Below are 22,960 nucleotides of genomic sequence, written 5' to 3'. Positions count from 1 at the left end.
ACTGCAGCAGGAGAGCTGGTCCTGGTCCGACTGCCTGTCAGCCTCTTAGTCAGTGAGGATTGTCAGAATGTCAGCAGCAGCTTAGTGTGAGTTCACAGTAAGGCTCAGAGTCCTTACTTGCCTTTTGTCTTTTATTTGATGGATGTTTTGTCTTCAGTTCCTTCTATGTCCATGTGTCAATTATGAAACCTCTCTATCTACTTTTCCTCTATCCATCCCACTGTCGCAATAACCATCCCCCTCTCCCGCTCTCTCCCGGCCTCAGCTCCTCCTCTGCCCTCTATATTTGTGTCCGAGATGTGAGCCAAAGGTCTGACAGAGATACTGAACTTAAGAAAACACTCTTGGCCCTCTATCAGGAAGGTTAAACCAACACCATAGGCAATGAAGGAAAGCGACAGGACAACAAAACCACTTCTTTTCAGTCCTGCAAACAAGAAAAGAGCTACACCAAGCCTTTAAAAGGGAAAAATTGACTGTGGTAGAGGCGAAATATGTTTCACATTACAAGCCATTATGCTGATTTATGATTGATAGATTGATAGACTGTGAGTTGAGCTTTTTCTTAAATGGAAAAATTCAATCTATAATGCTGCACCGAGCATTTTCAGCATTTTAAAACACCACAGTTGCCCATTTATTTCCCCAATGGCTCTCTGCGTATCACGTGTACGTGTTTTTCTGCCGTGTGTGGAGCGTATCCCAAAGCTCTGTAAGGAGGTGTAGGTCGCTGACCCCTCACTGTCAAGGAAACATTAGGCATTATCCGCTGCAGATTTTTCAAATAAAAACAATAACGGCGAGCTTAACTTGTGGGGTTACGACTGGCATTCCAACCAGATTATTTTTCTGCTACTCACTCCTGAGCAAAATCTCACGCATGTAAACCTTTGTAATAGATTCAATAAGAGCAGAACAAATCAGTGGGGACACCCGATCTCAGAGCATCCACTTATTGTTTTGCATTTTGGCCATACAGAGTGAAAACAACTGCAGAAAGTACTTGTTTTCCAAAGTCACAGAGTTCTCTGCAAGTTTTTTTAAAATTAATTTCCCATTTTATTCTCATCTCCCATGTTATCTGACAAGAATTTACTCAGAGAGACTCTAGCCGTACATAATTAGTTTCCAGTAGTGAACCAGCTTAAATTATTGTTTTGTGGAAACCTCTGTTCACTCAACTCTATTATGATTCTTCTCTAATTGTTTGACTTACTGTAAACAGCTTCTGTCGTTCTGAATATTTCAATTTTTTTGCCTGGCCGGGATGTGCCCGTCAGTCTCTCTGGGAGACTAGGAGAAGTGCAGCTGTTTTATGGCTTGGATAACAGTGCAAAGTGCTCAGATACAGAAGCAGTCAAAAGTTAGATAAACCAGAGACATAGCCAGTAGTTCACCCTGTTATCATCATAATTCATAAGTATAATAAATATTCCTTGATAACAGGCCATAATGTGCAGTAGGCAGTTATACAGCTACGCATGGTGCAATCACTGTATTGTTCTTATTTCTATTATTCTCCAATCCTTCAAAAACAGACCAGTCAGTGTTGCCATGGAGATGCTGCTTCACATCAAACTGCATGAATCTTGAAACTAGTGTATGTTTATGATGATTTGCTTTCAGATTTACTTTAAAAATTAAAGCTGTAACTTGCTCGGGTCTCTGTTGGAGCTGATGTTTTCTCTCATTCACTTTATTTTCTATACTCTGTCTCTCTTTCTCCCCATGTCTCCTGTGAATTACATTCATATGCAGCTATTCTGCAGCTGCTATTTGCATCCAGTGGCAGTTTCAGTGTCAGTGCAGAAAGTCGTGTGATGTTCATACAATGAAAAGTGAGAGAGTTTGGTAATCTGGGAGTACATTTTACAATACATTTCTTCATTTTGACTTCAGCAATAAATGAAACCAGGTCATTTGGAATGGATTAAAACTGAACAGATATGCAGTAATTACAGTTCAAACTGGTATCACACTGCTGACAAGTGTCTTTGTGATATGTAAACATGTAGAAATTTAACATCTTTTTCATATAACAAACTGAGAAACTGTTAATTTGACACACTTTACAGACTCCAAACTTTCTCTCCTTCCCTATCAGCAAACCCCCTGTGGCTGACTTGAAGAGAACCACTTCATCTCTGTGTCTTCAACATGGACGAGTCTTTGCTTCAGATGAGTCTGCCCGAAGTGGAGAGGTAAAACAGGGAATTAGGGAGTATTTACAGTAAGAGGGAGATCAGTTGCATGCGGCTTTTTGGCCAAGAAAAGACGTGGATCAGGCTTATCATTGAGACAAGCCAACTGCTTGTCATTTCAGCTTAAAGCGTTGGACTGCTTAAGTACTCTAGGCACAGAAAATTTTGCTCAACACTTTGTTTAGATTAAGTTGGAGAGGAAAAGTATTGCTAAGCAGCGTGGCTTATATCCACACTGTTCTCACTTTAATAAATTGACTCCACCTCTAGTGGGATCTTTGACACACACATTTACAAGCAGCAGCATCACGCTTCTTTGCAGAATGAGTCGACAATTGGGAAGACTGGTACTGATACAAAATGTACAAAATTTTACTTTTCTGTAAGTTGAATATTATGTTATTATTTAGTTATTATTTATTAGTTTTGTACACATTATATTGCACTATTCAAACCTACATAAATTATAATCACTGTGATGGCTTATCTTTCTAAAGTATATAACAAACACACAGCATTCAACACAATTAAAAATGAAAATAACTGAAATTAAAAGAACAACTTTTTTTCCCATGAATCACATTTGGCAGTATGTTTTACTAATATCATTGCTCACCCCAGTGGATTGGTCAGTATTAAACCAATCGCAGGTATTGGAAGTCTTAATAAGCGTTTTTAAACTGGCTAATAATTGCTCATTTCTAAATGTGCTATTGTTTTTACACGATTCCCTGATGTGACTTGCTATGTTGGCGGCATCTGTGGAACTGCTGACAGTTCAATCAGTCGTTTTGGACTTTCCACTTGGAAGGCTGGTCCACAATCCAGTAAATAGATGTGGCTACAATTCAACTGGACAAAACCCAGGCGAGGTCTGGTAATATCAAAGTACACAGTTGTTGAACACATGTCATCGTAGTTTTGATGCAGGTAAGACTAAAGGTACTGAAATGTGGCACCATCTTTGATAAAAATCAGCAGGGAAATGGAGTGGTCCAGGATGCTCATTATATAATAAATCATTACTGTAAATGACAGCTACAGGTTTCTTTGAAAATACTGAGTCACTGCAGCTGCCAGTAGTAGTAGTAGCTGAGTCAGGATGCTGTGGCTCCTGTGTTTGATTATAAGTGTCTCAGGGCTCCACATGTCTCCCAGGGTGTCTCTCACAGGCTTTTTCTGTGAGGAAAATAAGAAAAAAAGGACAATCTGTTTTGGCCCGCATGAGTAATGAAACCACATTTCTCCTCTCTTGCACGGAAAGGAGCGAGAGAGGGAGGGATTGCGGCACTGCAGGAACATAAAATCATATAAATTAGCAAGATCTGGGTTTTGCTACTTCCAAAAATTTTGTTTTCTGGCTGATAAAAACCTGGATTACTTTCACTGATTTATAACAGCGCTACAATTCGCATGGTGCTTATTCCGCAGCCATTTGTGTTTTTGAAAGGTCAGAAGATCTGAATGGATTGTCCCCAGTCTAAGTGGGTGGCGTTGCTGCAGATAAAACGAGTCACTTTTGAATGAGGTTGTTTTTGTTTTACTGTTATAATGAATGGCTGGACTCTGGAAGAATTGGTTTGGTTTCTTAACCGATGACAGCTGCCGACCACATAATAGAGATATCAGGCATAGTGAGCTGTGAATGATGAAGATTTATTGGGGCGCTGTGGATATCTGTGAGGTGTCCCCTGTGGCTCCCACATTTCCTGTCATGTCCAGAGACTAGACTCCCTTCCTAACCTCAGCATGAGAGTTCACACTCATCACTGCCACCTCCCCTACTGTGTCCTCTCCTGCTAACTCTCCTTTACTTCCCCTCTCCCCAGACTCTTATAGAGATTTAGACAGATGCATCAGGGTATTGCACCTTTCCAAAGCTCTTTTCTATCATACTTACAGTGCTCTGCCATTGTGAATTATATCTGGGGTGGAAAAACACAGGCTTAAACACTTGTTGATTGAGGAAAAACAAGCGTCGGGCCGAGCCTGGCGGCAGAGGAGGAGGGAAAGAATGTAGCGATAGATGTGATGGCATTTTTGTTACTTTGCTGCTGGTGTCTGATCCATCATTATCTCCTTCAGTCACTTGACACTGGTTGGTTCCTTCTCACCCATATTTAATTTTTAAGTCTTTACACAGTGAAACATGGCACTGGTCAGTGCTTCGTGGTTTGTATTCCAGTCCTGTCAGGATGAAAGATGGCTGCTCAGCAACTCTTTCCCCTGGAAAGACAGGGGAGATTTGGATGTGGGCTTTGTTGGCTAAATCATTAACGGTAAAGCATAAACATGACTTAGTGCCATAGGGAGTGGATACACAAAGCACAGAGGTCTATGTATCTGTTTTATACTTGATTAAACCATTTTGTAGGTCACCCTGACATGAAGAAAACTGGAAGAATATCTGTATTTACTCAGCTGACGAGCTAAATTCTAACTTGTACGAGGGGAGAAAAAAACATTCTTGAGAGCCCATTTCTTTCTCTGTAAGACTCCACCCAGTATTTTACTTAAGGATTTATCCAGGATATTGATATATTGTCATAGTCCTGTGCTTGGGTCAAGTGCAAGCTATGAGAATTTTAAAATCATAAAAACCTGACAGGTAGTAAAAAAGACTTCACAAATAACTTTTGCAGATTAAAATGGTCTGGTGTTAGTTGTTTTCTATGGGAACAAGTTGGCTCGTGTTCAGATTTGTCCAGACGAAGTTATGAAAATCCAAAGTGTTCGACAGAAGAGAAAGATTACGAACTGAAACATCTGCTCCTGAGCTGTGAGTTTTGAATCTTCTTTAGTTCACCATGGAAGGAGTGATCTGCCCTATATTCCACTGAAAAGTGAAGTCACATCATGTTCCTGTAAATGAATTGTCATGCCCAAGTCAGGACACTGTTTGTCTTTTGTATCGTTTAGTGTTCCCAGCTTTGGAAGGACATTCAATTTTCTTTGTGAGATTTGTGACTCTGTTAAGCGGCATTCAGAACGCCAACACTCAGCACATGCGGGTGCCATTTGTAGATATACTGTACTATTAAATGCAGAACACTATCTCCCCTCATATTTCAGAAGGACTGCAGGAAGGATTTTTGACAGGAGGCTAGTGTTAAACCTCCATCCGCCTCCTTCTCTCGCTTCTCTTGGCTCCTGCTGTGTCAGTTGTCCAGGTTGTAAAGGATACGGTTTGCGGTTGTACATAGCTCAGATGAACTGAATTCCTGGCAGCGTGGCATGTCACTCGGAGGAACAGTGAGATGTCAAGGCCAGAGAGCCATGAGGGAAGGAGGGAGAGGGAGGAGGGAAAAAATAGCCCATGAGATTGTGTGTTGGAATAAGATGGATGAGGTGAGAATTCCATTTCATTAGAGAAGCTGGTCAGAGTGAACCAGTTTTTTCTTTCCTTTTTTTTTTTTTCACATACAACGATTTTCTGCTTACTATGAATTCTTTTCCACATCTACAGGTGATAAATAGATGTAAAGTGGCTGTGTTTCACCATCAGCCATTGATATTCACATCCAGCCCACTTTTGGATATAGACTGCCTAAATTAAAAGAATTGTATTAATTTTGATCTTTGGACCCTGATATCTGCTGGATATGTAAATAGGCAACTGTTTGCAAAGTTCGTCATATTAATTGAGAACTCGATAATGTGTCTGTATGGTTTTCACAGCTTGTTTCCACTGCCCCAAATGGCCAAACTAAGTTATTGCTGGGTTAAGTTTGACGTACTGTACATTTTGTGTTTATACACATGTATCAGAAATGTATTCCTCTTCTACTTGTAGCCTATCTTGAGTTTGCTGTGGTCATATACCCCACACAAATTCACTGACTTATACGACCATGTAGGTCACTTGTCCCTACCCTCAGATAAGACCCCTAGGAGTGTACCAGTGGCAAGCGAATTGAACAATAGTTGTCATGGTAACAGTAATAAAAACCCAGTTAAAGTTTGAACACTCATCTTTTGGTTAGATTTATAGGCCCAAAAACTACTTGGTTAGGTTTATGAAAAAGGTCACAGTTTGTGTTAAAATAAGTACTTCCTTGAGGTTAGTCGTCATGGTTACAGTAATAAACATGTGGTTATGGTTGTGGAACAGTCATGGATCAAAGAAATCCATCCATCCAACCTAATCTCCTCCTAACATAGACTTTGTCACTCTTTATATCACACCTGAAGTCCTCCTATGTTCCCATCATAATTACTACAGCCACCAGAGGTCACCTGACAGTGAAACTGCTTCTATAGATAACCACTTGGCTTGTTTTTTTACAAGACAGTCTCACTCTACAAGTCATTAATGCGCCCAGATACAACTGAATATAATTTGTGTACAAGTATAGACATTCAATCAAAGTCGTATATTTAAGATGAACAAAAAAGTCCTGTACTATGGCAGGAAAGTAGTTTAAAGTATTCAAGTAATAGTTAAATTTTAATATTTAAACATAGCATACATGCAGTTTGGCTCAAATATCTGGCTCAAATATCTGAATGACTGGTCCAGATCTCCCCCGTGCTAACAAGCCACCTCCTCTACTCCACTTTTTAAAATGGCAGAGGAGAAGAGAACAGCCAAAACCAAGGCTGGCATCACACGCTTTAATTCTGGCCCTTGACATGGAAAAAATAAATGAGGGTGGAGGACAATGTAATCCTCAGAGCAGCAAACTCCTGGGTCCAGACTGTGAAAAATGCATACCGTGAGGTTGATGCTTAAACTAAATCCAAGTCGGCCGACCTCATGAATGGTATAGTGTGTGAAAAGAGAGTCATTGAGTATGAATCCAGACACACAGCAGCAGAAATCCTTTATATTTTTGCTGTTGTTTTTCATTGAACTAATAAACGAATGGGAGACAAAAGAAAAGCTTGTGCCATTAGTCACTGGCTAAAAATAAATCTTACACAAGCACAACTCTAAGTGATGGAGAAGGTGACCAAAACAGTGCTTCTCTAGAGAGTACAGCTAGAGATTTTGAAAACAGCTTAATAATTTTCTAGACTGTGTTTGTGTCTGCCTGTGCGTGCATGTCTATCTATACAATGCACATATAGTAAATGTGTTTCAAAGAGCCAAACTGTAGCACTATAAGTCATGGCCCAGCCTGTGTGTGTTTGGAGAACTTACCAGGCGTTGATTGCAACTTTATTTACATTTGGCTATAAATACATATAAGGATCTTTTTACAGTCAAATTAAAACTGAAGGCAGGTTCTGAGACACCCACACACTCATCACTCGCAGGCCTGTTGAATGAACGAGTGTAGCTCGCCTGTCAGATGGAGGATGCAGATGGAGGACATATAGATACTTGTTGTCTGCGCTCTGCGAGCTGAGATCACGCTATCGGCTTGCACACTTTGTGCAGCTTGATGCCAGAGCACATTGTGCATTTACACGAAGATAAATACTATGGTTGGTTATTTGCCTGACTTTTCTTCTCGGGGTCACATTACAGATGTGTATGTTGCAAACATCATTCTTGTCATCTGAAGGGGAAAGAAAGATAAAGTGCCTCACCATTGTGAGCCGTTACTAAGTTATTGTGCGCCAGTTCGGCAACTGTCAACTGACCCCTCATGAACCTCACACGGCATTGTTTAGCTGGAGTGCTCAGCCAGACATCTTATTGTTTTTGCTTTTGGGGTTTCTCTCACGCTCACCCTGTCACTGCGGACTGTCTTTCCAGTACTCAGCTGACCTCACACAGCCAGCTCAGGCTCGGTTATGGGGCTTTACGCTCCCTGCACGTCTTTGTACACATAGCAGAGAACGCTCAGATGTCTGTGTACAAGTGCGCATATCTACATTCATAAGCACAGGCAGGATTTGTATGTATGTTCCTATCTGTGGCTGAAAAACCTCTTGTTGAAGGCCCAGTACACAGGTTGAAGAAAACTGGAATGGGCTCAGAAACAGCGAGCAGAGCACACTCTAGTCCAAGACTTCAAGTGGAAACTATTCCAGACTGAAGTCCCATCTGCTTTCACTTTAGAGTCTGAGTCCTAAACTAAATAAAGATCCCTCCTGAACACTTTTATTGCCCTTCTCTTTCTATCCATCCTTCTTTCTTGTCCTAGTCTTTTCTCCGTATCACCATCCACAGCATAGATTTTCTTTATTGTTACTTTGTTTGAGCTTCAGAGAGTTGACTTGAATATAGACAGGCTACATATACTCCCCTCTTGCTCTCTGGTTGCGAATAAAACTGTCCTGTGGTGTTACGAGTCAAAATGTCCCCAGTAAAGGCCAGATCTGATCCTCCTCATATGCAACACTTGGGTTTGTTTTTTATTTGTGTATCGGAATAATTTTTACCTTCCTCTCATCTCGGATGTTGTCTCTGTCTTTTTATTGTTAAAGGCAAATATGTCTCTTTTTTTTATTTTTTGGAATTAAGTATAACTTGATTGTTGCCCAAATGGGTCACTGGTAGTGATCAACCCCCAGAGAATGGCAGCTCCCCTTGGCTTTTTTGAGTTTTATAGTGAGTTTCAGCTCACTGTTGTCAACTTTACTGTTTTAGTTCACTCTCACTGCTCTCATACTTTGTTGTTTTCAGCTGAAGCAGGCAGCTGTTTTCAGTGAAAAAGCTCTAAAAACCCAGTGTACACCACCTACTCTGCACCAACAGACATAGTCAGTGACTATCTGGTTATCATAGTGGAGCATTTAGAAGCTAAACAGCCAGATATTTCCCTCCAGGTTTGGCAGATGCCAAAAACAGAAAGTGAATGTTGGAGTTATACTCACCAGGTGGCCAGAAACATGACTCCAAATAAATGATGTTGTTGCTCTGTGATTGATAGATGTGTAAATAGGCAAGTTTTTGCTAAGATGTTAACCATATTAACTTAAAAGGTGATGATAATTCAGAAACATAAGTCAATGTTTCTGTTGACCCCAAGTGGCCAAAGAATCGGGTTTATCAAAAACGGAAAAAGTAATTTTGTTCAAAAATTCTGTCACATTTGTTGAATCTTTTTTTTTTTTGCCTTGCTGCCATTTCTGTCTTGCTGAAAGAATTACCATACTAGTGATTAAATAATCATCAAATATATAAAAGTCAGTACTCATGCATGTGGGTTTTACATTTGTAGTCTTGGCCACCTGCTCTGTCTTCTTACTGAACACTTATTGATAAATGGGATATGGGAAAAAGAGGGAGCAGTAAAGGAATACACTAACAGACAGATGCCAAAAAACAACTGAATGCTTAGTCTTCTATGCTTACGATATTTGAGTCATAGGGAACAAAGCAAACTTATTTTCCAAAGGCAAAGATTTACAATCCCCTCATTTAAGTGCCTTGAAGATCATCATTTGATTAAGTGAAGTACGATTCTCATTCCTGTTTCTGAGTTTGTCATAGAAATGCTTGTCTCTGAGGCCAAGGCGACATTTATCAAAGACATCTTTGTTTTTTAACTTTGTGCTCTTCCCAGCAGCGCAAACAACCACAGAGTAGCACAGCAGCATTTAATATTCCAATCAATTTAACAAACAGAATTGTTGAGTGTAGTCTGTTCTCACAGAGTCCCACCATAATGAATGGTTACCACACTAAACCGAGGCAGTCCGACTGAGTCAACACCACAACTTTGAGTCCTATTAAATTCTCACTGGGGTAAAAAAGCGCTGCAGCTCCAGTTCTGCTGGAGGTAGACCAAGAGCCGTTTGAATCCATGTTTAAGTGTCTGTGTGTTCAACATCGGCCGAGGGAGCTCCTGCACAGTGAATTATGTCCATCTGCTAATGTCTTTCCCGCATGCTGCCTTCCCCTGCCTCTCCCTGCATGGTATGGTTTGGATTGTCACACTCTGCAGCCAATGCAATCACTAGGCTAACTCCCAGGCATGCGCTGCAGCCCGTAGCCAACGGAGGCCATGTTTTTGTTTGTCTAAACAAACACTCTTCATTTTTGATGTTAGGTTTGTTTGAGTTTCAAATAACATACACCAGAGGGGGGGATTGGAGTTGTTGGGCACCGAACAAAGACTTCTTCATCCATACAAATAATTCATAAAATGAATGAAACACTCTTTAAGTCCGCGCAGATCCAGAGAGGCATCTGCTGAACAAAGAGATGATGATGAATCTGTGGCCGACCGCATATCCCAGAGAGACATTTACTGTATATTTATGGGGACGTAATTCTGTTTACTGACATGCAGTCTAACAGGCTGTCTCAGGCTTGGTATCTCAGGTCAGTGGAGGGCAGGCTGTTTCTACAGAGTATCTACCTACTGGCTGGGTCAAATGTGACCTCATACTTCTGACTGACTGAATGCACTGCCCTCCCATCTATCTAATTCTCCCCATGGGACTCTACCCAGCCACACAGGGAGCATGAATAAGTCATGAACTACAGCCATCTTTTTGTCTGAGGTGATGCTCCTCTCTCTCTTTGCCATCCCTGTCTTTCTCTCTGCTTCTTGCTTATTTATATTCAGTAAGAGAGCCTCTCTTCATTAAAGCGAACCTAGCCTGCGCCTTTTTGCTTTAGAACCTCTTTTAAGAGATGCACACTTGCCCTTCTCCTTCCCTCTCCTCTACTCCTCCTTTGGGTCCTCTTGTGGTGAAGAGGGCAATTTATTCATCTATTGATTTACTTGTTTGTATGTTAGCCCCATGCGAGAGAAGGATGATTTCTCTGTGGGATTCTCAGTTGGCTGCAGTGAGCCCAGATTTAGCCAACCAAGTCAGATCAAATAAAAGATAAGCCTCCGCTGAAAAACACACAGGCATTTAGAATGAAGTGACAAATGATGAGCATGAATCAATAATAACAAGCAGAGAAGAAGGTGAAAGATTTGTTGGCTTGTTTTTGTTCCAGTTGTATGTTCCATTGAACTGTCCGTTCCTTCTTGCTTGTTAGTTATTGTTTTATATTTTAGTCTGGGTCTTAGGCTGACCCCCCCCCCCGAACAAGATCTGGATGGTGCGGGTATAGAGGTCAAAGGTCAAAATATAAAGTGCTTAAGAGGGGTGAGAAAGGCTTCAACAATGATTGACTATGAGAGAAAAGAAAACAAACTAGAGTGGCAACCTGATGCTCCATGGAACTAATTTATGTAAAAATGTGCAGAGAGTCAGAAAAAAGCATTCACCACCTTAAAGTTCAGAATGCAGCATGACTGAAAAGAAGAAATACTGCCACACTATATCACATACCAGGAAAGGCCTCACACACCTGACTTTTCCTATCACATATGTTACCTCCATTTTGCAGGATAGTTTTTGTTTTCTTATTTTTTTACTCGTCTTGGCAAAAAGCAAATATCAGGACTGTGGAGAGTTTGTTAGATCAGTGTTGGCTCTAACATGCCTGTGTCATCTCTGAAACCATTAGTACATTTTGTCAAAGTTATAACAGATGCACAGTGCCATCTGAACTCCTGTCATTCAGCAGATCAAATTTTGCATATAATGACAAGCAGCAAAACACAATTTCAGTAAATTCAGTAGAATTTTAGAAAAAGCAAGAAAATATGGCAGGAAGAGATGAGAATGGCATAAGCAATCATGCAGACAGGCAGTAGTAAATCAGGGTTATAGTAAAACATGTGGCCTGTGCTTCTGGTGTGTGGTATGGGTGTGTGTATGTGCACTTGTGTGAACGCAAATGTAAGCTGGTCACAAATCTGCCCATCCTCAAATACTTTCATAGCAAAAAAGAAGACTCGGAGGCAACATGTGCATCTATTTTAGGTGGAAATTCTTTTGCCAAGTGTGACTCACAACAAGACTCAAAACACAACCTGCTTTTCAGATTTATGACATTAACTCAGCTGGGAAAATGAAAACTTGCACTGGCTGTTATTTGTATATCAAAAATGTTGTCTCTGTAACTAACAAATACGTCACTTAGTGTCTGTGCTTGCACTCCCAGATGATGCATTTATCAAACTCCAAAGGCAGGATTCAAAGAAATGAAAAAGATCACCAAAGTTCCCAGCTCAGAAATATCAGCTGATGGGTATTAACGTGAGGAAAGCCCCGAGATGCTCTGCAAGAAGCATGCATCCTGTCATTTAACAAGAAACATGACAGCACTCACAGACAAAAGGCTTGTCTACTGATAAAACTTTTCCACAGTTCACGGCCACTGGTCAAACACGTAATCGTATATATATTTCTCTTTTGGCCATTTGTACGAATGAGAAGAGGAGGGAGAGAGGGAGAGAGAGAGAGAGAGAGACAGGGTTTGAAAAGAAGACATTAAAGTTTACTTTGTACATCCTGGTTATAATTTAGGAAAAAAAAAACCTCTCTGCGATGGCTCAACACTGGATGTTAAACCCAGTTGAGCTTCAGGCAGTCAAAGGTATTAAACTCATTCCTAAGCTTCCACAGATGGATGTACAATAGTAAGACCCCTTTCTGGTTTACCCTAGATATACTGTACATACTCTTAGAGTAGGTGGATGTGACTGGGGGGACAATAAACATTGAGGCGAATATATTTCTCAGCTGTGAAGTACAGATGTCTCAGAAGCATCAGCAGCAATTGCAGGGCTAAGATGAGCAGCTTTCACAGTAAGCCACAATGAAAGGCTCTGAGACGCCAGGATGAGCCGTGCTATAAGCTGCACTCACCCAGAATAAAGTTGAGGCTGTTTTCTTGAACTTTCTTCTTCTCTGCTAGGATCAGGATTTGTAGGAGAATGCAGGGATCACTCTTCTTTTCTGATTAGTTTTGATTGGTTTAATCTCTGCAGTTGATCCAACGAACATACAATCTCTAGGGGGTTTCAGAGGATGCACAGGGAGAGGGAGAAATTCCAAAGTCACAAAATCACAAGCGAAGGTTGCTAATTATGGGTATTTGTGATCAGCTGCAAACGAGAGAGAAAAACTTATGAAAGGGCAACTCTGAAATCAACACTGGTTTGATCAGCTGTGCGTGAGTGTAATCCTGGCCTGAGCACAGTGAAAAAAAATCACTTGGAAGAGTTACTTTGGTGTCTTTTCCTTCTCTAAATCTTCTAACCCCAGTTCACAGGTTTTCATAAACTCTCTAGACACATGGAGATTTAGTCCAGCCAGCAGCACAGGAGAGAGAAATTGCACCATGACCATATAAGGACATTATTTCTTCTGATCTACAATCTCAAATGCAGCTCTCTTTGTGTGTATGTGTTTTTGTGTGTGTATGTACTTTGTAAGCACCACTTTGAGTTTTGAGACCTTGAGAGTGAGGATATTTTTGGAAAGTGAGGACATTTTTGCCTGACATACTTTTTTCTTCATGGGTCAGGTTTGGGTCTAAGACGAGTTAAGGTTAGAAAAAGAATTTTGTTTTCATTCAGGTCAGGTTGAGGGTCGGGGTTAGGTATTGTGATGGTTAATGTGACGATCCACTTTAGAGTTTGGGGCTCAGGAATGCAATATGCCAGTGAGTGTCTTTACAAATGTTGGTCAGAGGGTATTTTGTGATGCGTTGATTGTACCCTTTGAGCCACTTAACAGATTTCTGATAGTGAGAGTGAGATAAAAAGAGAAAGAGATGGAGAGTGAGATTATTCATGGAGCTGGCTGTTGTGCTTGTTTCAAATAAGCTCTATCCAAGCAATATGTTTCACCATGTATACCTAATAAAATATCAACTTTATTTCCATTTTTCTGACTTTCCTGACGATTTGTGATATCATGTAGCTGTCCCAAATAAAACATTGGGGTAAATCCTCAGTGTCTGCCTTAGTGCCCAAGAAGGAATCAATGAAAACCGACAGTGAGCTATAACTTCTCCATTTTACAATGTCACATGTGGTGCTCTCAATCCAAACATCATGTCAGAATCGTGCTGTAATGTTCCAAAAATGCAACCATTTCTCATCCGCTAGAAGCTTTTCTGGATTCTCTCTGCACGCTGGTTTCTTAAAGGAGTCCGGGGATAAAAACATGGAATGGATTTGGAGGGAATACAAGAATGAGAAGTCGAGAAAGTGTAAAATCTGCAAGTGGGAGAGAAAGCAGGTGGGCCGAGCGCTCATTTCTGACCTGTAAAACTTTCTTCAGGATAATGGCGGCACGCTGTGCCAAACCTGACTCACTTTCACTTCATGCTGAGCGAGCGAAAGGTCACCAATGTGCTCACCCTGAAATTCATCCAGGGAGGGAGATTCAAACTGATGCAGGCACGGTGACATAGATACGGAGGACGACATTTTGGAGGTGGAGGATCTCTGGAATGCAGGGTCAGTTTTTGTGACCTATCAGTCTGTGCTTTGTTGGGCCTTCTATTTTAATAGATTTGACAAGTAAGTTCATTTTGATGAGAGGTCTTATCCACGGGAGAGAAGCTTAGGATGTGGCTGTTTGGGTGGCTGTGGCCCCCTGCATAACTAAATCCTTATAAGCTCTATATAAATGAACTTCCTTGAGGAATTCACTTCCAGATGAGCTTGTGTACATCCTCCAGTTTCTTTAAAACAAATGCAAGGTCTTGCTGAGGTCTCACTATCCCATTGCGGGTATCTGATTGAGTTTCTATATGGTGTTGCACCACTTCCTCCAAATACCGGTATATTGTATTTGTAGTTTTTGGCCAGTGAAGTATCAGTGAGTGATTTTCTTCTTTTAAGATGGGTGATTTTAAAACACACAGCATCCTGTGTCTGCAGATGAACGCCAGCGCAGTCAGTTTCTCTCTTTGCAGTTTAAAGCCAGAGGTCAACAACTGGCTTTTACTTTCCATATTGTCATCTCCAAGATGTCGTAGCTGAAGTTAGGAGGAGGAACAGCAGAGGACGAAAAATGATGAAAATGAGGAAATCAGGGAAGGAGGGGAGAGATTATTTGCTTTTTTTTTCACAGAAGGGGAGATGGTCTTGTCATTTTAAAGGGTTTCGAGGGGATGTTTGCTCACCCTCTTAATGGCTTAAAAGGACTGGAGGCATCTATCTTTCTCTCTTCACGTTTCGGGGGGTGGGGGGGCCCAAGAGGAATGGACCAATTCTAGTCTGTGACCGATTGCATGAGCTCCGACAGATATGCCCCGGCACACATGGAAAAATACCATTATTAAAGTAAATATCACGATGGAATTTCCATTACTTTGACCATCAAGCAGGGGCTATACTCCATATTAGTAAAATCCCATGAAACCAGTTTACATTTTAATGCAGTCATCAGAGGGAGTATGGGTTTTTTGGTTTTTATAGAACTTAGCAAAACATATTTCAGTACTTGGCCTTTAGAACTACTTGTAGATAAACAATATATTCTTCTCTGTGAGTGTAGAAACTGTATTTTAATACAGCTACTTTACATTTATTTCTTGTGATTTTCCTTACATGTACACATAGATGAAAACTGCACACATGAAACTTCATTGCTGGTAAGACAGGAATGTCCGTGAGCATGTGTTGTGAGAGTGTGTGACAGAAATGCTGAAACAAGAGAAAAAATAGATAGAAATAGATAATAAAATAGATGCGGGGAGACCGTGCAAGAGCGCACTCATAAATCATCATCTAAATCATTTACGCTAGCCGCCACCGAGCATGATGAGTGACAGCAGTCTGTCTGCCAGGCCTCGTCACGTGGAGCCTGGCACTGGGGTTGACAGCCCGGTTTGAAACATGAGGACCAAATGGACCTGGGAATCTCTGGGGGGTGAGGGGGGAGCTGGATAGAATCTTTCTGCACCTCCATGTCCTGCACATCTGGCCTACTGCACTGCTGTTACGGCTGGGGGTACAGATGAGAGCTGAGAGAGGTGAGGGGAGGGTTAAACTGTGTGTTCTTGGGGTAAGAGATGATGTCTCACACATTATGGAGCCAGGCAGCTGTTCTGCGGTTTCGTGTTTTTTTTTTTCTTTTTTTTCTGTGCAGCTTTTCTAAAGACTTAATAAATTTGTGAAGATTTAGTTGCACATAATGTGTGGTTCATTCTGTCTGTCTGAGGAAAAGTAGGATTCCCAGTCATTATTTATGTATATATGCATCTATGCAGTCGTATCCTTGCTTGTTAATAGTTGTATCCTTGCCTGTAATCACATCGGGCCTGTCAGTGGTCTGTTTGACATAAACGTGGATATTATTCTTTAAGACAAATGCTCCAGCGAGGCTTGTATTGTGCTGTTCCCTGATAAACAGACACATTCTTGGCATCATGGGCACATTATTTAATGCAGCTTTGGATTTGACATTAAATGGCCACAGTGTATGAAGGAGTATGTCTTTTTGACTGCTTCTACAGGGGTAAATATTGACTTTACATTTGGTTGCCACCCCTTGTCCTTGCCAAATAATTGTGTACAATGTGTAATTAGTCGTCATCGTGATATAGCATCAGAGCTTCTCCCACTGGTGGTGAGGTCATGTATATTAATACGTCTTTGGTGTTTGAATGTATTCACACAGAACTCTGAGACCTAAAACCTCAAGTACCTACCTCATCTTTACCATTGTTCATCTGCTCCATTTCTGTCTTACACTGTTTTCTCTTTTTTCCCCTCTGCAAGCATCTCCCAACAGTTCCAGCTGACCAGCGTAATGGAAAGCTCCACACCAAACCAGACTGGGCTCGGTGCAGTACAGTCAGCTTAATGGGTCTCATAAGGCTGAATAATATAAGTGTCACCGAGCAGCTCAGACAGAAACCACAGACAAAACCAATTGGGTCAGTATCTGAGTGCATGCATTGAGGATCAAATCAGAAAAGAGATGTTGGTTCTGTGTTCAGAGGTGTAAAATTTATAGAAATATTTACTAATACATTCCTAATTTTCAGTCACCAATGAGGGAAGCATATGTGATGCTAGTCTGGGTAGCACTCTCATAACATGGCATCAACAGTAAAACGTGTTTTTAAAACAAAGCACAGCAAGGAATGTCTGTGAAAAAAAGGTGTTTCCTCTTTCATTGTTAGCGGTCGACTGGATGTGACTGCCTCATAAACCCAGTGAGATGCTTGGTGTTTCTGTGGCGGCCTGTTTGATTACAGTCCATTTCCCCTCTCCCACAGCCCCACCAGGTGGCTGCCCAGCTCCTCCTCTGTGGTCCAGCTGAGCTCAAACCTCCTGAAGGCGCTGAGGGTAGTTCAGGGGCTTTTGGGCTCACTGCAAAAATTATGGGTTCGTCAGAACTGTTTCAAAGAACACACAGACATACCCGAGAGATCAAAGACATGCCTTTAAGCTCCTCGATTTGAAAGAGGATTCCTCAGATATACACAATATGTTGGAGGTCCGCTAAGTTCCTAAACACTACATTGAAATATTGGTTTGAACAGAATTCCCAGATTCAAGTTTTCGAATGATCTTTTTCAACTGCTTTTGTTGATTAAACGGTGCACGTGTGCAGAAATGCAGATTATGCACATTTCTTTCAGAAGCCTCATTTTGTGATTATCCCTTGCTCATGTAAAAATTAATCACAACCAGGTATTCATATTTTTCTACGCTTGGAATATCAATTTAGATCCATTCATGCTTCGAATCTAATATACTATATAGTATATAGTATTTAATATACTGTATGCATGTCGGTTGTGATACAAAGCTAGTCTCAGTGGAGATGATTCTGGCATGAGCTCACTAATCCCGTAGGTATGACTGTCGAGGACAAATCACCTTAACAGTCTCTTAAGATGTCACCACAGGAAAAATAAAGTTTAAGAAAAGAATCTTTACACTCATTAACCACTGATTAACTACAGGTGGTGAAAATGTTTAGGAGATAGCTCTTGTATATTTTTATTTCATATGCATTTCTCTCTCCTTTCATGATTAGGCCTATGGAACCCCTGCTTCCTGGCTGGATTAGTGTGTTTGCTTTGATGTGGCTTGTGCCCTGCTTAGTGTGTGTGTGTGGGCAGGCCTCTCAGTCCTGTGTGTGTGTGTGTGTGTGTGTGTGTGTGTGTGTGGCAGGGTTGAGGTGAGGGGGTACATGCAAGCCCCCTTTTTACTCAGGCAGTGTTTAGATGTAGTGCGTGACCCTGAGTGCACCATAAACCAGAAGATTCAGGAACAAATACAGCTGTAAAACACCAATCTTGGCAACTAAGGCAAACACTTCTGATCACAGCTCGCTCATTTGGCCACATCTGTGTGTGTGTGTGTGTGTGTGTGTGAGTGAGTGCGAGTGCGTGCCCCATTATGCGAATGCATGTACATTGTGTGGTTTTTAACAAGCTGTGGTGTGTTCTGCCAAGTACAGGTAGCTGATTTCAAAAACAAAATAAACTCAGGAAGCATTAATAACATCTCTGGCACACATAGGAACATTGCATGCTTCCAACATTGCAAAAGTCTCCATATGAATTACTAATTCTTCAGTGGGAGAGACAAACTACAGCAATAACATGTGCAAAACACATCAATAATAATACTTATCACGTTTAATGTATCAGTCTTGATAAGAAACATTATTAACGGGCTGCCAGTTGACGTTTAAAAGTAAAATACAACTTTGGGTCTGGGCCTGAGGGCTGTGCTAATGGCTGCTAAGTGCTGGATGATATACTTAAGTATTAACTGTAAACGGTTAATACTACAGTAATTTGAGTACTAGAAGTGGATAATTAAGTGAAGTTAGACTAGTTAAAGTTGTTTGGCACTCCAAGTTGTGTTGTTTTTCATCAGTAATAGCTTGAAGGAGCAATTTGTATGTTTTGTTATTGCTACGTAGCCAATGTTAGCGTTGACAGCTGGTTATTTACCAGTCAGTTAGAAACATGACTTTGGCATTGAACTACTTTCCTTTTCTCACCAAGAGCTGTTTTGTTTCTAATTTTGTCACTTCTTCTTCTCTTCTACTAAAGTAAGCACAGTAACCACTGTCCCATCATTTTCCAATTTCAGAGCGTGTTTTCTAATCTCATGTATTGTAAACGCAACGATGGCTGAAGGTCTTGGCAATCATCACCTGCTCCTGGCAAGAAACCATGTTTGGTGGTAGAAAAAAACTTATAAAAAAAACCCTTTAAGACTGAGGAACAGCATTTATCCTAAAATGTAGAAACGTAGACAAAAGCAATCAACAAAAGTTCATTCCTAACCCTGCAACAGTGGATTGACCAAAAAAACAACAAAAAAAAAACAAACTCAAGATCCACTTTCTAGCTTTAATTGCCACAGCTTCCTGGCTATCCTCAGTGGATGGAGATTGCATAGGTTGTCATGGAGATAAAGCTCATTTCTCATTCAGAGGTCATGTGATGACAACTGAGCTCCTGCATCTTCATGACACCTGAGGATACTCCATCTGCTGAGGAAGACCATGTGATGTGGTTGAAAGCTCTGGACAAAACTGGAACGTGAACCTCAAGTTCAGATTTGTTTTTGAAGTATTTGTCAACTATGGTTAAACTATATTTATCCAAGAATCAAATGGGAAAATCAACACAATATGGGAGGTAATTCTGCTGGAAGCCTTTTTTTTTAACTGTTAGTGTTGGAATCAAAATGCTGTCACTTATCAAAGGAAACACAGGGAAAGGATTTACACTTCTACTGGGCTTCGAAAGCTCCTGAGCTAATATTATAGCTCACACAACACACACGCTTTACGAAAACAGCAGCACGACACCCTGCGAGGAAAAAGAAAAACCTTGAATGGCAATGACCTGCAATATTTACCCATGGTGACTCCTGAATGGCTCACTCACAGCTACAGAGGGCCCCGCACACCTCCGGGCAGAGGCCGATGTTTTTGTTGCTCCTGATGCAGAACAGATGAGAGTGACTTTTTTGGAAATTTTTGGGGGTTGCCGTTGAGGATTGGAAGGCCTTGCTTTCAGTAGCTTTATGGTCAGTCAAAATATTTTAACACTGATATGACTTTAAAATACATATGAGAAAAGCGCATGTGTGTTCACTTCACAGGGATTTGTCTACATTAGTGAAGTATCTCGGTGGTGTACAGCTTCGGTGTTAAACAACCACTGTGAGGTCAGACGCTCTTTGTTTGAAAAGAGGGTGGGGTGTCTCTCTACAGTGTAAACACTTCAAACAGGACATCAGTCTATTAGCAGCATTTCTGATTAGCTGATGAACAAAAGCAATCAAGGCCGGTGTGGTCTCTTTGGAGGATATACATCTGTGTCATTCTGCTCAGGGGCCCGGTTGTGATTGGCATGTTCATTAAGTGCCCTGTTTACAATGAGCTGAGAAGCCCACATGTGAAGTCAGCAGATGATTTCAAGTGGCTCTGGAGGGGCTGTTAGTCATCCAGTAGATTGTGAAAATGGTCATAAAAGCTGCTGCAGTCATCATGATGCAGCTACATATTTTTTTTCCCTCACACAGATGATATCCAAGCTGATTAAAGCTTCATCAGCTTTTGAACTGAGTTGGATGCTGAGATGTTTGTCTGCAGACACTTTACATGCTCTTTGTAAACATGATTCCTATTTGGCTGCATTTTAAGTTTGGGGTTTGGTGCCATCATGAGGGCATATCAGGTATAAAACCGACCAAAGATGTTTTATATTCAATATTTAGTGATTGTGTTGCAGAAATGATGGGAGATTGTAGACTAAATGTCTGCTGCACTGATAGATTTCAAATGTTCTGATCAGTTAAAAATGTGGAATGCATTGATTTCAAATTTGTTATGTTCAGGATTAGTGGAGAAATTGTCTTCACATGTGATTAATATTATTTGCATGGGACTTTTCCTAAATTTGTGTGAGTCTTCATATGAGTCAACAGGTGAGTCTGCACGCTAATGACTGACTAAGGAATAACATCCTCTGATTCCAGTAACTGGCCGTTCTGTGGCCAAACTCACGATCGGTGCGGTCGCTGACTAAACCCGAGATCAAAAACTTTCCCTGTAACTTTCTACAACCATTGACATTTAACAGAAAATATGTGCTTACCCCCTCTGTGCTTTACAATGCTTACTCTGCATTTTCCGCAGCAGCAATGAGTGACCACTCACAACTGTGTGTGTGTGTGTGGTTCTCTACAAACACTTTATGTTCATGTTAACCTTTAAGTGTTAATGCTCGTTACAAATAGGCACAGTTTCCTGTGACTTTACAGCAAGTGAGTTTAATTGATGTTTTTATTCTACATGAATATGCAATAAAATTCCTCCATATGAATCATAAAAGCAAAAGCACAGAAACTAAAAAGCAGCAATGAATTATGGTCTTTGATTTGAAGTTACAGCAGTGGAGTTTTTGGTAAAAGGAAAAATTTGAATATAAGCCTCTTACCATCCTGTTGGAGGGGTGAAATTCAGCAGTTTTTCATGTTTTTCCTCTTTATATTCTCTTTAATTTTTTTTGGCTAAATCTTTTTTTTTCATGATATGCACAACAAATATGGTGATTAATGTGTTGTCATCTCTCCTCTTACATGGATGGAATTAATGACACTGTAGCATAAGAAGAATCAATAAACACACTCAGTCCAGTAAATCAAGAATCACTACACTGTAAAAATGAATCATCAACATAATTAGAAGAAAGTGATGGTCACTGGCCAATCTGGAGTGGGAGCATGATGGCTGTAGGCTATAATTTGGGTGGACAGCACTGTACACACACATCTGCAGTAGCAGCAGCTGTGGCGAATTATGTTACATGTGATTATACTGTTCGCAAGTCTGCAAGCTGTAAAACATCTTTGTTGTTTCTAAGTTATTTAGGATAGAGAAGAAGAAGAAATTGCACAAAACAAAACACCACACCATGTTCACTGGGACAGGTAGTGACTCAGACTGGCATAAAAAAAACACACCAACAGCTGGAAAACTCACTTTGTATTCGAGCGCACTCCCATTAGTAAAATGTTCCCATATGGAATTTCACACCCCTTCCAAAAAAAGACCTAGAGAGTTTCTTTTGGCCGCACAGTTCTCCCAGTTTCCCATCTATTCATTAATAAAAACATTCACTGTTTCCCTCTATTTCACTTTCCACCTCCTTCCTCAGACTCTGATTGACTGCAGAAGCTGTTTGAAACTCCTCAGTCTGTCAGGGTTTGCAGGATATCGTCCATCACTGTTAACACTGTTCATTCATAGCTGACATACTTGAGTGCAAGAAGTACATGCTGCATGTGCCTGTGTTTTGCTCAAACATTTACTGTTCGTTTCACGTGTTGTATTCTCTTGGTCACACAACACAGTTATGTATCTGTGATCATTGGTTTTATCCCTCAGCTTCTGTGAAATGAAAAAATGGAGACGCTGGATTCACTGTGGGACAGACAGCAGCTGACATCACTTTTTTTCCTCTTCAGGATGGCCTCAGACCAACACTTACCCACAGAGGGCAGCACTATGTCCACGTTGCACTTTTGACGCAGCCTGAAGTTTGGACATAAGGAAGAGTTCCACACAACTGATGGAGATGACAAGTAAGCAACTGAGAATCTCAGTAGGGACAATTAGGGATAAAAAAAAAACAACAGACTTTCCAAGTGAATACAATATTTACAGGAGTCCTGAGTCTGCCTGTTTCATTAGAGCTTCACCAAAGTTAAGTCTAAGTAAAGTTAAATAATAATATGTAATACATGAAAGAGTGAGGGCATTTCTCTTGCATACTTCCACTACACTGGCTGTTCCATTGTATCAAGCCACTGTATATTAATGACAAGCTGACTGTTTGAGTGTTGGCCCGTTTACATGTTTGTTCCCATACAATAGGTATTCTCCTCTTCACACAACTAATTCTCCTTTGTCTGTGAGGTGGAGATAGTCTGGCTCTTTTCTGCTACAACAGACATGTAGGCCTGTTCCAGAAATCTGCTGACAGCCCAGAGGGCCAGAGCTCCTAA

General features: G+C 40.8%; 1 long non-coding RNA gene across 1 annotated transcript; it reads left to right on the top strand.

The window, feature by feature from the left end:
- On the top strand, positions 1-22,530 carry LOC127143679 (uncharacterized). The gene is made up of 3 exons (XR_007815251.1): positions 1-86; positions 2,105-2,201; positions 22,421-22,530. It is a non-coding gene; the product is annotated as an uncharacterized LOC127143679 (long non-coding RNA).
- The last annotated feature ends 430 nt before the right edge of the window (positions 22,531-22,960 follow it).

Source organism: Lates calcarifer, linkage group LG20 (assembly GCF_001640805.2).
Source record: "Lates calcarifer isolate ASB-BC8 linkage group LG20, TLL_Latcal_v3, whole genome shotgun sequence".
In the NCBI taxonomy this organism is placed as follows: Eukaryota; Metazoa; Chordata; class Actinopteri; family Centropomidae; genus Lates; species Lates calcarifer.
The sequence above is the reverse complement of the archived record's forward strand: the minus strand, read 5'-3'. Positions and strand labels throughout refer to the sequence as shown.